Below are 17,523 nucleotides of genomic sequence, written 5' to 3'. Positions count from 1 at the left end.
AATTAATTAATTAATTAATTTTTTAAAAAGATTTTATTTATTTATTTGACAGAGAGAAATCACAAGTAGTCAGAGAGGCAGGCAGAGAGAGAGAGAGAGAGAGGGAAGCAGGCTCCCCACTGAGCAGAGAGCCTGATGCGGGACTCGATCCCAGGACCCTGAGATCATGACCTGAGCCCAAGGCAGCGGCTTAACCCACTGAGCCACCCAGGCACCCCTACACTTCTTTTTTTAAAGATTTATTTTTTACTTTCTTTCTTTATTTTATTTAGAGAGGGAGTGGGGGGAGGGGTAGAGAGAGACTTTCAAACAGACTCCACTCTGAGCATGGAGCCGGATGCAAGGCTTGATTTCACAACCTTGAGATTACCACCTGAGCTGAAATCAAGAGTGGGATGCTTAAACAACTGTACCACCCATGCACCACAAGTATCATATACTTCTTATAGACAAACTTAAAAATGCACAGATATACACAAAAATTAAAAATTATTTGTTAATTCCATTATTTTGGAAATTATCCTCTTTAATCCAAATATGTGCATATATGTATATTTCACTTTTCATAAGTCTTTTACATACTATACATAGTGTTTAATAACAATTTTTTAATGGCTATATAAATATTTTCCCATGTTATTAATTTGTGTTCTGTCATCAGTAATGTGTATATGTTTTAGAGTATTTAAATATTTAATTCTTTCTATTACTTTTGGTGATAAACATCCTTATGTATGTGTCTGTGTATACATCAGCTGATTTCTAGCAATTAGAATGGTAGAGTAACTCTGCCTTTTCATTATTCGTCATTTAATATATTGTAAGCTTTTAAATAAGTCTGTAGCTTTAGAAGATCAAAGAAATTATAAATTCCTTCTATGACTATGATTTCTAGTGAGACTTACTGAATTCCAACAGCTCTGTGATCACTCACAGGCCAGAAGTGAATGGAAGGTCAGTCCTTTTTTTGTTTCTAGGTACCAGCATTGCCTCAGAGTACAACATAGGTTTTAGTGTATTCCAACTATACTTTTTTCACCATGGAAAAAAACACACAGCAAAGCTGTTGCAAATTGATATTATTGAGAGCAGGGAAGTGGAGCTAAGCTTATTCAGCCATACTTACAAGGCAATCTTTAATGACTAGAATCCCTCCTTAAGTACCATGGACCTATCATCTACTGGCCCTAGCTGTCAGATTTCACAGGCCTTCATACATATGTCTGTGGTTTCTTCTCACCTTAGAATTTTTCAGGCCATTAAGTGTAATAGATTCTTTTCTGTGGTCTGCCTTTTCCATGGCAGGAGTCTTTTGATGTGCCACAAATATTATTGCTGGAAATATATAGTTTATTTTTCCAAAGTCTTTATTTTGTCAAGATTTGCAATATTTTATTTCCTGAAGTCTTCTGTCATCCTGTGTCAATCTGAACAATTGTTCACTAAGCCTGCTGCATAATTTCAACCTGCAATTTTCTGTTGTTGTTCTGTTATAGATCCTCTGTGGAAACCATACCATATTGCTTTAAAACTTAGTTTATTTTTATATCTTATTGGGACACATCGAAGAGTAGCTTCAAAAGAAAGGATGTAATATGATAAATGTATTGAATTCCTGAATATCTAAAGTTTTTTATATTGCTCCTATTTGTAATTAGTTTGATTTCATTTACAACCTATCTTGAAGATTCTAATCAGTCAAAATTTTGAAGATGTTTCTTCATTATCTTTTGGGTTTCAGTGTTGCTGTTTAGAATGCAAGGTCATTCTGGTTGTTTTTCCATTAAAAATACACTTATTTTTCTTTTGAGATCTTGTTGCAGGTTTGTCTCTGGTGTTAAGTATTGCTTCGTGAGGAGCTTCTGCAAATTTAGGCATGTCCTTCATTTCTGGTGATTTCCTTTGTAAATTTTAGTGCTTTTTTTTTCCCTATCTTTTTTGTTCTTTTTATCTGAAACCCCTCCTGCTTGGCTCTGAGAAACCTAGGTTGTTTCTCTAACTCTAGTATGATTTTGTTCATATTATCATGTCTATGTCATTTTTGTGGGACAACCTCTGATTTCTGGGAGACAACTTCTTCTCATCTTTAAGAACTTTTTTTTGAAATTCTTTATGTTGATTTTTTCTGTTTTGTTTTTTTTTTTCCATAGTGTACTCTTCTCCTCTCTCTCTCTGTCTTTCTCTCCTCTCTCTCTCTTTCTTTTAAATCAGACCCAATTATCTTTTTAGTTGTTGTTCTTTGATCACTCATAAGATATTGATTTGCTTTTTTGATAATGTCTTCTTGTCCATACAGTACTGGTGTTTTCTGCAGTAACTTCTTCTTCCATTTATGTCAGTCTTTATCATGTTTCAATTTTTCCTCACATGTATGGAAATGTTTATCATTAAAACTTTAGAGACACACCCTGGCCTGAACTGTGCCTGCTGTCTATGAGTGCCAAGCCATTATATGGTGCTCCATTCCTCCAGAAAGCAAACATTCAGCCTTCTGCCAGAAAGATGGGTAAATGTTGACATTTTCATTGTGGAAGGGGACAAAGAATAGCATGAGCAGCAGCTTTCCATGTACACTTTGAACATACTCCCATTTTTCCAGTGCATGCCTCAGTCTCAATTCATGCTGTAGTAGACTTCATTTCCTGAGTGCATTTGGGTGTCTGTTTGGTGAATTGAATCTCTTTGCATGTGTCCTCCCTACTAACACTTTATTGTTATTTTCTTTACCCAAATAAATTATTGACAACTTATTTTCCTGCCCTTGATATCTTCTGTTAAAATTTCCTCTGTGTTTTGAGAATCCTTAATAGATGTTATTATTTCCTTTTTACTTAAGTTGTGTCTCAGGAGGGAGAAGAGACAAAAATGTGTTTGAGCTGCCATATTTTTATAGAAAATAGTTTTATGTTACTTTTAGTCACTCAACTTTGTCATTCAGTGTACTAATAATTGTCCTAGATATTACATCTCTCAATTATATATTTAACTTATGACTCATCAGCTTCTCTCCGTAAATGATTTAACCTAATCCATTCCTTCATTTATTCAAGTGACATCTATTACAATGGGGCAAAACCTATTTGACACCAATTTCTACCCTTAAGAAGCTTATATCATAGTCATTCATACAAGATAATGCAAATAAATAGTAGATAGATTTTTAAAAATAAAAACAAAATGCAATCTGATTAAATGCTAAAATAAGTAGATGACAGCAAGCTAGATAACACAAGAAAGCAGGATTTATCTGAGTCTACAAATTAAAGGTCTTTTGTATTTATATCTGATTGAGGTTCTGGCAACTTTAAGACCTGTATTATAAGTTGCTAATAGTTGTGATTTATTGTATCTTTTAATTTATACCATTTTATTATATCAAAAAGTTACAGCAAACATTTGTAGTATTTTTTCTATTTTTAGTATTTTTTCTATCCTTATATCTTTCTACATTATCATGTACATGAAATTATTATCTTAATTTTATAATTAACAATTTCCTTTCAAATTGGACACATGCCTATTTCATCTTTGGATTTCCCAGTCCATATTGCCCTTAGGTGGATAGCTAACACTATTTACCGAACACTTAGTATGTTCAAATACACGGCCAAGTACTTTATATGAATTATATAAATTAATCCTCCCTCCAAGTCTGCCAGGCAAATATTATTATAACTTTGCTTTATTGATGAGAAATTTAAAGCTCAAAATTTGAGTAACTAGCTAAAGAGCACACAGCCCATAGAAATGGGGGACAAACCAGATCGGTTGTTTTTAGAGTCCTATCCTTAACTAACACATTAATACCTCCTTGCACAAAGCAGGAACACAATAAATATCTGGTGAACAGATGACTGAAACCCTTACTAATTTTTTTTTATCCTTACAAATTTTACATATTTGGAGAACTTATTTTCTATAAAATTTGTAATAATTTAATGCTTACTAAGGGTTAAAGTTTTCTATAATCTTTTCTTCAGTCATATTGATTTGTAGTCATTCATGTAAAATTCCATTTTGTATCATCTTTTTGTTTGTTTGTTTGCAAATTATAGATGCTTGTGAAATACTTTCAGGATAAACAATGGCCATTAAATTATATCGTTAGAGAAAATGGTTGATAATGGGTAGTTTATATAAATGCTTAATCTAAATGCCCAAGCCTAATAGTGTTTTTTTTTTTTTCCTTTAAGTGGATTTTGTGGAAATAGTTATTATATAATAAGGATGGTGCTCAAAATACTATTTTAATCAGAAAGTATAATCTTATATTTTAAAATTAATCAGAAAGTATAATCTTATATTTTAAAATTCCGATGCAATATAGATAGGTATTACAACCATAGAGCCTCGAATCAGACAGCCTGAGTATATGCCACATTTAAGCTTGAGTTTACTCCTCTATAAGGTGAAGATAAATTATTTTATTACCAACACAATACTGCAAATACTTGGAAAGTAGTAGGTATAGTGCCTCTCACAGAAAAAGCATTTAATTAATATGTGTATATGGTATTTGTTTGCACATGGTATTTAGAAAAGCAATAGGAGGAATGTACTTTTCAAACAATTGATTGACCTTTCCTAGCATTTGAGATTGCTGCTTAAATAAGAAAGTTTGTCATAATGTGGCAATCTATCTTAGTCTGCACAATTCACATTAGTTATACACATACATTCTTGCAAACATAATTATTAATTTTTTTGAAATTCTTCACATATCATGTACAAATCATTTGCTAGATGCTAGGGATTTGGAAGTATCAAGAACATGAAAATCTATATAAGTCTGGTGGAATTATAGTGACCAACACAGGATGAAAATCATGATGAAGTAGAGGTTACTAAAACACAGTCTTACTGTGACTTTGTTTCCCTGATTTTATATCAGAATCCTAAAAAGGCCTTCCAGTTTCTGCAATTCTCCATGCTGGAAGGGAGAAAATAGACTGCGTCTTCAATGATTTGAAATTTGAATTTCTGATTATTGCTATTAACTGATTTCTTATATTTAAGTGTGATTTTTCAGACATTCAGTTTCTTCACCTTTAAAATGAAAAACTTCAGACTCGGTGGTTTTTAAGAACATTTCCTGATTTAAAATACTAGCTTATAGCCATAACCTCTAGTAGGACTATCCCTATTTCCCTATTTTTGTCTTAGTCCAAATCATGTTCATATACTCTTATTTCACTTTCTACTCACTAAAGATTGGTAATATTTTCTCCACTAGTATAGAACATAACATTGTTTTAGGTCATCAGAAGAATATTGATGTTATAGATATCAAGAAGTCAAAACTTCCATTTGCTTTTTTTTTTTTTTAAGATTTTATTTATTTGACAGAGGGAGTGAGAGAGCACAAGGAAAGGGAACAGCAGAGGGAATGGGAAAAGCAGCCTTCACACCAAGCAGGGAGCCTGATGTGGGGCTCGATTCCAGGACCTGGGATCATGACCTGAGCTGAAGACAGGTGCTTAACTGTTTGAGCCACAGAGGCACCCCTTTCATTTGCTTTTTTTTTTTTATTTTTTTATTTTTTATTTTTTATTTTATTTTATTTTTTTTAAAGATTTTATTTATTTATTTGACAGAAAGAAATCACAAGTAGATGGAGAGGCAGGCAGAGAGAGAGAGAGGGAAGCAGGCTCCCTGCTGAGCAGAGAGCCCGATGCGGGCCTTGATCCCAGGACCCTGAGATCATGACCTGAGCCGAAGGCAGCGGCTTAACCCACTGAGCCACCCAGGCACCATCATTTGCTTTTTATATAAATATTTTATCATTCATATCAAGTTAGTCTGTGGTTAAAATTAGATGTCATTTGAAAAAAAAAAGAAAAAGAAAACTAACCCACTTTCTCTTCACATCTAAATTTCATGAGAGTGGTGGTTTGAGAAAATAAAATGTGTTCCCTGGAACACTATGATATATGTGAAAACAGCTATTTATGAATTCTATAAAATGTAACAAAACTGATGGATTGGCTTTCAAGTATAAATAAATGCAAGCTTGCTTGCTTCTTTTTTTCTTTCTTCTTAACTTTATAATATTGAGGTTTATTCACATCTTCAGGACTGGATTTTTTTTTTTTTTTAAGTTAAAGCTGTGATCTGAGAAACATAGGGCTTTAAATTCAATTCTCTTTCATGTATTTGAATATTCTGTGGACCTTATAGTGAACTGATAACAATGGGTTTCTTCCACTTGCTATTAATTAGAATGGCAGAGAATTTATACTGCAGGTATCATATTCAAGCATTTTAAAAATGACATTTCTTCCTTGAGATAAATGAATATATGTAATTTCAAAGTCAGTTTTTAATGACTACTTTACCATGTCACTAGTGGCAAAATTTGAGCTCTGAAACCAGGAATCTGAACATCAGAGCTTCATTATCCCACTGAAAATGGGATTTGGAACTTTTAAATAACATAGTGGCTAAGAAATATACTATCTTACCTTCTTCACTTAGTAACTTCTTTTTTAGTCTATCTCACTTCAAACTAGAAATTTGTCTTTTCACTAAGTAAGGTCTTATCTCAGTATTAAAAGTACATCTATTTTATTAGATGAGAACCATGACATTTCTATCCAAACCATACTTGCCTATTACATATAGATGTGATTTTGCTATCTGTAACAGGTTAGTACTTGAAGCACTCTTAAAATGTTATTTTCCAATATATAAGCTTCAATAATGTAGTATATCTTGATTGATTATTGGAAAGAAAAATATATCTCAGGTCAATTTAAATATGTGTTTTTTTTAAAATCTCCTTAAAATATTGGGGGTTATTTTCTAAGAAATACCAGAGTTGGAGACTACCTTTTTAAATCATTGTCAATTACTAATAAGTTTGTCTGGATTTATTGTTTCTGAGTTTTTCTACTATCTTTTTACACTGTATAGAAATGAGTTAAAATTGTCCTAAAAATCTACTTGAATTTATGTAATAACTACTAAACTTCCCTCATTAACATGTGAATACATATTAAGAATCTTAGAAATAATCTTTACTGTCATATTTTAAGTGAAGATACTAAATTAACAGTCATAATATAAAAGAAAAAAGATTGAGATATGATTGTACAAAATATGATTGATTGAGATATGATTGTACAAAACTCTTAGGAATAAAGATACCAATATATAAATACAAATTTTTAAGAGGTTTACCCCTATACCATGAACATCATAGAAAAGAAAGGTAAGCATCACCCCAATAGAACCCTTTGTAAAATGGAAGAGGAATATTTAATGTGACTTCCTGGGTTTTACTTTTACAGTATTTTCTTTTTTGGGAAATTGCATAAAACCAGTCTATACTAACTTCTTCTGATGGCTTTGGAACAGGATATTATATATATATGGCTTTTTCATCTGAAAATAAACTGACTCGCAAATTGCTACTACGATTCATGTCCGTTAGAGTGAAAAGAGCTTTGGACTTACGAGAGAATTAGGTCTGTCTTCTAGCTCCATCATTATTGGCTATCACCTTTGACAATTTATTTAGTGTCATGAAACTCTGTTTTTTCATCTATAAAAAGAGTTTTTCCATAATATTTAACTGGCATGTTTATTATGCAGGTTTGGCTAGACAATGAATGTGGAAACCTATCACAAATAATTAGAACATAGTAGGTAGGTCCTAAGAAATTTTAATTTCCTTTCACTTTTCACTGTTCAATCTAAATACCAAGAATGAAGCTATTATTCATGAAATTTAACTATATTCTGTTTACTGGGGCTTTCACAAATTCCCTTACAAAAGCTTGTGTTCTAATTCTTAAATGATTCTGTCACTGACATGAACTTAACCTCTGTAATGAAATACAGTGAAATAGCAACAACAATACTATTCTTTATCTGTTTTATCTGTTCATGTCAAGACATTTTTAGTCCCTCTGTTATGAACGTCACATATAAGGACTCAAAGAAACCCTGCTATTTCACTTTTTCTCTCTCTGGGTGTGTGGTACAATATGAAAGTTTCTAACATTTAAAAAAAATCATAGAAGTGATGAAAATGTTCTGGAACTAGGTATTGGTGATGGCTGTACAACATTGTGAATGTATTAAATGATGCAGAAACAAACATTTTGAAATAGGTCATATGTGTATTTTATATTATATGAACTTTCCAACAATAAAAAGAAAATCAGGCAATCAATACATGATTTTGATAAATATGGTCAAATCCTTCCAGAGATATGGTGCCAATCTGTACCCCTAAACATCACCCCTGAGAGTGATATATATGAGTGTAAACTGAGAAAGTTTTGGTAAGGAGGCAAATGATCAAGTATGATGGTCTTAATCTCCTGCCCAAGAAGGCTTTATAAATGGGAAGTAAAATATTATTAAAAATACATTTTTATATTTTACAGCTTTGAATGACTGATTCAGTTTATTATTATACTAAGAATACTGTTTTACTTGGCAATTTATGGAACAATCTTGGGGTGCATTCATAGTGCAGTATGGGATATAAAGTTCAGGGTTTCTCTTGAGTTAGGTTTGTTTATGTATCATTTTACTTTATAATCTTTACATGACCGTTGTGAATAGATATACTTGAGATTTGGGCTTTCTTTTTCTTAAGTTGTGTTTTATTTATTATTTGTTGAAGTAAAATTGATATATAATATTAGTGTCAGGCATAACGATTTGACAATTTTACACATAATGAAATGTTCACCATTATAATGGTTGTTAGCATCTGTCAGCATATAAAGTCATTATGTTATTGACTGTATTTCCTATGTTGTATGTTTCATTCCCATAAGTTACTTATTTTTAAAACTGGAAATTTGTACTCTGAATTCCTTTAACCTATTTTGACCATCCTTCTACCACCTTTCCCTTTGGCCACCACTTTTGTTCTCTGTTGTTTGCGTCTATTTTGTTTTTGTTATTATTTGCTTTTTTTTTTTTTTTTTAAGATTTCACACATAAGCAAAACAAAATAGTATTTGTCTTTGTCCAGCTTTTTCACTTAAAGTAACACATTTGAGATCCACCCATGTTGTCACAAATGAAAAGAGCTCATCTTTTTTTATTGTGAATATTTCTTTGTGTCTATGTACCACATTTTTATCCATTCATCTGTAGATGGACACTTGGATTGCTTCTATATCTTGGCTAATGTAAATAATGCTGCAATAAACATAGGAATGCATATATCTTTTTGAATTCGTGTTTTTATGTTCTTCTGGTGAATACCTGGAAGTGGTATTTCTATTTTTAGTTTTTTGAGAACCCTCTAGAGTGGCTATACCAATTTACATTCCCACCAATATTTTACAAGGGTTCCTTTTCCTTCACATTCTCAACACCACTTGTTTTTTTTGTTGGTTTGTTTTTGTTTTGCATTTGTTCTTTTTTTTTTAAATTTAATTTAATTTTTTTTCAGTGTTCAAGATTCATTGTTTATGCACCACACGCAGCAATTCATGAAATATGTCCCCTCCTTAATACCCACCACCAGGCTTACCCAACCCACCACCCCCTCTTTGATACTGTCTATTGTGAATGGTATGAAAAGATATCTTACTGTGGTTTTGGTTTGCCATTTCCCTGATGTTTAGCCATGTTCAGCACCTTTTCATGTGTCTTTTGGCCATCTGTATGTCTTCTTTGGAAAAACGTTTATTCATTTTTAATCAGATTTTTTTTTTTTTTTTGGTGTTGAGTTGTATGAGTTCTTTATATATTTTGAGGTTTTTGGTTTTCTTTTTTTAAATTTATTTATTTGAGAGAAAGAGAGCACAAGCAGGGGAGTGCATCAGAGAGAAAGGGAGAAGCAGACTTCTCACTGACCTGGGAGCCGGATGCGGGCCTTGATCCCAGGGCCCTGGGACCATGAACTGAGCAGAAGGCAGACACTTAACTGACTGAGCCACCCAGGCACCCCAAGATCTTTATATATTTTGGGTATTAACTCATTGGATATAACAGTTGAAAATATTTTCTTTCATTCAGTAGGCTGCCTTTTGATTTTGTTGGTGGTCTCCTTCACTGTGCAAAAGCTTTTTAGTTTGATGTAGTCCCATTTAAAAAATTTTTTTTGCTTTTGTTTCCCTTGGCTAGGGAGACATAGAAAAATATTGCTAAAGTTGAAGTTCAAGGGATTATTGCCTATGTCTTCTTTTAGGATTTTTATGGTCTTAGGTCTCACATTTAGGTGTTGGATTTATTTTGAGTTCATTTTTGGGTATGGTGTGAAAAAGTGGTCCTTCTCATTCTTCAGTGGCTGTCCAGTTTTCTCAGTACCATTTATAGAAAAGGCTGTCTTTTTCTGATTATATATTCCTGCCTCCTTTGTCATAGATTAATTGACCGTGTAAGTGTGGGTTTATTTCTGGGCTCAATTCTGTTCCATCTTTTTTTACAATAATGTATGAAATTGTCTTTCCAACTGGGTTTATATTTTAGGAGCATTATTTTAAAAAAGTGATTTCTCACCAATAAAATAAAATCTTTAAGTCCTTTTCATGTGCTGAATTGGTTCCCCTGCAAAATTCATATGTTGAAGTCCTAACCCACAGTATCTCAGAATGTAACTGTATTTGGACATAGGATCTTTACAGAAGTAATTAAGTTAAAATGAGGTCGTTAGGTTAGTAGCCCTAACAAAATAATACAGTCATAGCAAAGTATATCTTAGAGGCTTTCTGTGAATTTTATCAATATTAGTTTTACTTAAGGACTTTCTTTACAGTGATTATACAACTTAAATTCACCTCCTAAGAATTTTAGGTCACTTGCTAATTTCCAACAAACTTTTTCAAATAGAGGGACTACTCTGAATAGCTATATATTCTTCATATTTCACTGTAGGATTAATGCAGATTAACACTAGATATTTGAACTGTGATTAATTAGTGATGATTTATACTTCAGTTTGTGATAGATTCATTAATGTTCAAGGGTCCTTAGTACAAAGACAGGAATATTTAGTACTGTTTATACTTTGTCTAAGTTCCAATTTATTTTAGCATTTTCTAATTATTAATATGTTACTACTATAACTAGTGAATTGTGCATATAACTAATGAGATTTCACCAAACATTTAAACTGTAATTACAACTTAAAAAATGAAATGCCTTAACAATTAGAGTCTCCTTATGCTTTAATCATTCTAAAATTAAGCAAATAAAAATATAATCACTACAATCTGTTCTTTTTTCTCAAAATTAGGTACAAGATACTAAATCTGTAGATTTAAATTTGTCTCTGAACTGTTCTGATTTCTATTTTTAACTTTTGTTTTCAGCTTTATTGAGGTTTAATTGACAAGTAAATTGTAAGACATTTAAAGTCTACAATGTGATGATTTGAGACACAAATATATTGTGGAAGTATTCCCATCATTAAGTTAGTTAACACATCCATCACCTCACATGCCTTTTCCCCCTTCTTAGCAAGTTTCAGTTATACAATACAGTATTATCAACTATAGTCACCAATTTATATATTAGAGCCTCAGATCTTATTCATTTTGTAACTGAAAGTTTATACACTTTTATCAATTTCTCCTGATTTCCCTCACTTCTCAACCCCTGGCAAGCAAACACCATTCTACTCTCCATTTCTGAGTTCAACTTATTTTAACTTTTTAAAATCTGCCTCCTATTTTTTTGCATCTAACTAGAGAGTTAGGGTTTACAGACTCAGAGTTGCATGGCTGATACAAGTCCATTATTGAGAACCAAAGATGAGGGCTGTTCAGTGGGCATTGCAAGAGGATTCTTATTGAGTCTGTTTCCAGATGATCAGGCAGGTCCCCATAATTATTTAACTTTGCCCATTTCATCATTTACTGTCCAAATTATTGCCTCTAATATATCAGATATATTTTGATTACGCCATTAGTCATTTCCTCAAAACTACTTATCCTTGTAGTTATAAGTCTGCTATATCTTTTCTTTATTATAAGCAAGCAGATAAAGCCAATTTTTCAGCTGTTGGTCTGTGTGGGGTCTGATCTGGTTAGCCTATTTGGTTCAGTAATATTGCAACATTTCTTTCTCATAGTCCAATTAAAGCTTCAATATTGACATATTCGTGTTTGTTCCTACTCTCAATAAGTCAAATGTATACATATCCATTATGGTCATATATAGTAATACAAAAATAAGTATTGAATGTTTACAACATGCAAGACTCTGTGCTAGGTTTTATGGGATACTGCAAAGATAATCCTTCTTCCACTTTCTACAATCATTATTCTTTAGAAAGAAGGTAATGCACGTATATCAATAACTCTAATGTAAGGCAGGGAAAAAATATGTGCCATTAGAGAAGTCTAGATAAATCAGAATGATTTTTTTTTTAAAGGAGATTGCATTTATATTTGTTAAGAGGGATTTGGCACAATTATTCAGGAAGGCAGCATTTGAATAAGGTTTTAAGTATGGACAGTATTCCTTACACACACACACACACACACACACACATACTGGAGAAAAAGAATTTTCTAGATCAGCAATAGGCACAAAGACACAGAAGTATAAACATGGATATAGACCTTCATGGGGAGCAAAAAAACTTTGAAGAGAGTACAGACTGAATTCATCCATTCATTCATTCAGTAAACTTTTAATTGGGGTCTCCCATGAATCAGAATGTGCTAAGCACAAGGGTCATCAAAATAAATAAATAAATAGAAAGAAAGAAAAAGAAAAGAAAGAAAAGAAAACTCTTTCCCTGAATATTTTACTTTCTTTTATTGATAATGATTATGCCCCACATGCTTTATTAATATTAATCACTTTAATCTTCACAACACTATAAGGTAGGTACTATATCTCCATTTTATTGGTGGAGAAACTGATGCATAAGAGTTTAAGAAACTTGGTCAATTTATATAGCTAAGAAGTGACAGAAATGGGATTTAAACTCAAGTATCTAGCTCCATCCTGCTATGTGATATGGTGTATTGGGAGAGAAATCTCTATAGATAAACTGTGAATGGTCTTGAGTTAGATAAGCGAAGAAGGATGACAAAATCAAAACTGCAATTTTAAAAGACCATTCTGGCAACAGTGAATAAGATTGATTGGAACAGTAAAGTTCTACAGCAAGAGAGTAGCTATTCTTTATGCTAGATGACAGTCAATAAAGTTTGAGATAGAATAGTAGCTGTGATAATACACAAAAGAGAATTTTATAGGGGTACCATTAATAGGAATTGCATAGAGAACTAGAATCAAATATAATGGCAGTGGCATCACTCAAGACTCTGTAGATTACAAGTGGCAGAAAGCCAAGTGGAACTTGTTTAAACAAAAATAAGAATTTATTGTTTCATATATTTGAATCAAGAAATTCTGTTTTTTACAGTTTCTCGGATATGCTTTCCCTTATTGGCTTCATCTTTAGGCAGATTCTGTTTGTGGTGGTGAGGATGGTTTCTGGCCTCCAGAATCACATTACCCTATAGAAGCTAGAAAGTCTTCATCAAAAGGAACCATCTTTACATATGTTTCAGCCAGAAAGCAGAGTATGACTCTCGGTGACTGGGTTTAAGTCAGATCCCACCAGGAGTAGAGTTTGGATCAGCCCCTTTTGAATCCTTTGGACTGAGAGAGAGGGAAAATGGGTTTTCCAAAAGAAGAAGATACAAGACAAAAAGTAGGTCTTCATTCTACCAACATTTTGAGCTAGTGACTGAGAGTGTAACAGAGACTTTATCAGAAATATGTCATATGGAGAAAAGGTCAATAGCAAGTTTGAGAATAAAAAGAATAATTTAGAAATGTGTTGAGTTTAAATAATGACAGAGCATTTGGACAGAAATGACTAGTGAAGAGTTTGAAACTACGAAATTTGAGTTTAGAAGGAAGGTGAATTCTATATATAAAATATTAGGAATCAAATGAGTAGGGAAATGACTACAGGAATGGTGAAGTTTAATGAGATTAAGAAAAATGATCATCACAAAATCAAATACTATCACTGAAACCAAGAGATAACCATTCCAACAAGACAGATTGGCCACCACATTCAAAAGCCCACAGCTGATCAAGGAAGTGCTAATAAAAAACTATTTGGTCTAGAAAAACAGCAAACCAATGGTGATCTTGGAAAGATCTTCAGGTAAAACAAAAGCTCACTGTAAGGAATTAAAGAATAAGCAGGAGATAATAAGGTGGCCAGTCTACTAAATAGCTAAATATGTGACCATGGACAAGAAACTTAAATTTTCTAAGGTTCTGTTTGCTCATGTTTAAAATAGAGATTATGAATAGTAATTGCTTCTAGTTTATAGATTTTACTTGATGTTATGTTCAAAAAGTACTTGACATAGTGCCTAACAAATTACAAGTTCTCAGTAATTGTTAGCTACATGTGTGTGGATGATATAATGCATTAAGAAGATGTGACAGCAACCATAGCTTAAGATTTTTCCAAGACTTTTTGCAGTGAAGGAAACCCTAGTGAGCCATGAATTGATGCCTAGTGAGCTCATGAAGAGATGCCAGACCAGAAATGAGTTTGAAGATGACTTCCCATGACTCCTGCTCCAACTATCACTGACTAAAACTAAAGGAGAGGCACTGAGGGAAAATTGCCCACTAGACCTCAATCAACCAGCAGAACCATGAGTGATAATGTTATAGCTTTAAAACACAATGATTTGTTTCAGTAAAAGATAAAGAGATCAGACATCATTTGTGGGAATGACAAAGTCTAGGGAAGATGTTATTGAATAATTTTTGTTACGTTTTGGTTTGACTGAATCAGAAAGTAGCCCTGAGATTTGCACTGGCTAAGGATTTGTATTTAGAAGGAAAGTGGCTCAGTCAGTTGAACATCCAACTCTTGGTTTTGGCTCAAGTCCTGGTCTCATGGTCATGAGATTGAGCCCAGCATGAGGCTCCACATTCACCCGAGAGTCTGCTTAAGATTCTTTCCCACTCCCTCTCATTCTTCTTTTGCTTCTTCCCTACTCAGGTTCTCTCTCTCTCTCTCTCTCTCTCTCTAAAAATAAATAAAAACTTTAAAAAAAGAATATGAAAGATATCTATGTAAGATAACAAGTCATCTTCATTTATTTTAGATAAAACTCCCAAAGACTTCCATCATGGAATTTCTTAAAGTGTAAAGGTCTCCTAAAGCTGCTGCCTCCTCCTTCTGGCTTCTGGTGATTGGAATCACACCAAGACCAATCAGGGGGCATAGAAACTGAAGGTCTTCAACAGGCCAGAGCAGGATTTGGGGCCATTTACTACCAGGCTCCCATCTGACCCAAGAATTCTAGCTATTGCTCTTATTGCCTTCTTCTTTTACCTCAGGGCACACACAAAAATTATAAGCGCTAGCACTTAGATTCCTCTAACACAGATATTTTATTGCTTTTCACTCAGGTGAAATGGGAGGAAAGTAGATATGGCGTGGTACTTTGGCAAATCTGCCGATTTATCTTTTGCAGTGCGTGCCATGTAAACACTCCTAACTTAATGCACTGCACATGCATCATCCTGGAATGTTTAGTTTTATTGCTGCAGAAGTAATTTCCGAAGGTCATCTTATAATGGATGAAAACTTGAAGGTTCATGCAATTTATGTTCATTTTAGATAATATTGTACAACATTTAGGGACTATCAGCTTTCATTCTCTAAATGTTTGATCTAATAATTCTAAAGATAAAATATGTTATCAGCCTTTGGGAGCATATACTTCTGCTGTAAAAAAATCACACTCAAATATGTATTGGAAAATGTAAACTCTTCGACTGATTTTTCTTTAACAGATTTTTGTTCATCTCAGTCACACTTCAGTAGACTGAAGATAGGGAGGATTAAAAAAAGCAGAAGATTTCCAGGGGTATAAACGTTATGAGAGAATTAACCAAAATAAAAAATGCAGCACTCTTTTTAAAGAATATATAGAAACTTGGTAAAGATCATCTCTGGGGCTATATCACACACGTTTGTTAAGGTATAGCCACTATGCAAAAGTGTTTTGACCTTACCAAAAATTTTCTTTGTTATTTATATGTTTGCAGTCATAGTGATAAAGTTCTTGATTCTTTTAATCTGATTTGAGGTGATGATGCTTTGTATTGCCTCTCCCTCCTTCTTTTTTTTCCTTCTTTCTTGCTCAACTTGAGTGATCTCATTAACTTCTGTGCTGTCAACCTCCAGGACATTGTGGAGCTCACCTGAACCTGCCTCTTTAGTGCCCTTTTAACTATGGGAATGTTCCCGGGCACTTCAGTTCTGATGGAATCAATATCCATTTCTCTTTCATCACTCCTCAAACTTTATCCCCCTTCTCTGTATATTCTCTCAGTCAATTGGACAAAGGCTCACTTAACCCCATAGTGAGAAATCTGGTCATTATAATAATGGATTGAGACTTACTGCTGATATCCAACTTTCTCATATATAAATTAGCAATCTCATATGACTTAACTTAATAGTTTTCCTTTTCTTTAATCAAGTTCCATTAATTTGAGCGTGCCTCTAAATTCATTCATTCTTTTCTATTTTAACTTCCATTGCTGTAATTCCAGGACCTCTTAGTTGCTTATTTAAATTGTTGCAAAAGTATTTTAATTCACCCCTTGAAGTCTATTATCTTGCATTTTGATGGTTTTCCAAATACTGACATTAAATTGTTTTAAGAACAGAGAACTGTGAGCAGAGTACCTTTGTTTGTTATTTTTAATAGTGTAATATTGCTTCTTAGTATTATGTCATTCATGACCTAGAAAACTACTGTAGCTTTAACATCAGTCACTCTCTAGTTCCCCCACCTGACCAGGTCCTATCTAACCATTCTCCTGTTGACTGTGTGGAAGGGCTTGCTAGCTCAGAAACAGGCTTCACTTTATAATGCCAGTGTAAATATCTCTCTCACTCTTCCCCTTTTGAGGATATTCTGCTCATCCTACAAATGCCATCTGTTCTAGGAAATATCCTTACTGTTCATCTTTTTAACATCAAAGCAAATGAACTGCTTTTCTCTGTATATTGTAGAGAACTCTATTATAGTAATAATCACATTGAATTAATTATAGGCCTTTATCTATTTGAAACTCCTGCTGTGGTGTTAGCTTTTTTAAGGTCATGGGCTAGGTGTTTAAATATTGAATGAATGAATGAATAGATGAGTGAATAAATTGGAATGTGAGTTCTCTTCTGTCCCTCAGTTTTGTTCATTCCCACATGCATGGGGCATGTCAGTCAACTCTGTCATGACTAGTCTCTCAGGGATAGCGCTAAGTAAATTTAAAGATCTCCCCAATAAGAAAGTGACTACTTGCCAGCTCAGTTGTATTGATTATTTGGAAAGAATGAAAAAAATGAGAATATATATATATATATATATATATATATATATATATATATGATGTATATATAGTGTCTTTTGCAATTTTCAGAGTTTTCCTAAATATTAACTTCTTTTACAACAATTGTGTAAAACAGGTATTGTTGCAGGGAGACACTCAGAAGTTAAAGGTATTTAACAAGGGCAAACAGCCAGAAAGCAACAGAACTAAGAA

At 33.1% G+C, this 17,523-nt stretch overlaps 1 protein-coding gene across 5 annotated transcripts in view; it reads left to right on the top strand.

Annotated features, from left to right (window-relative positions):
- NAALADL2 (N-acetylated alpha-linked acidic dipeptidase like 2) overlaps positions 1-17,523 on the top strand; it is a 1,358,868-nt gene that overhangs the window by 1,079,083 nt on the left and 262,262 nt on the right. The gene's annotated exons all lie outside the window — the stretch shown is intronic.

This window comes from Mustela erminea, chromosome 1, assembly GCF_009829155.1.
Source record: "Mustela erminea isolate mMusErm1 chromosome 1, mMusErm1.Pri, whole genome shotgun sequence".
Classification (NCBI taxonomy): domain Eukaryota; kingdom Metazoa; phylum Chordata; class Mammalia; order Carnivora; family Mustelidae; genus Mustela; species Mustela erminea.
The sequence above is the reverse complement of the archived record's forward strand: the minus strand, read 5'-3'. Positions and strand labels throughout refer to the sequence as shown.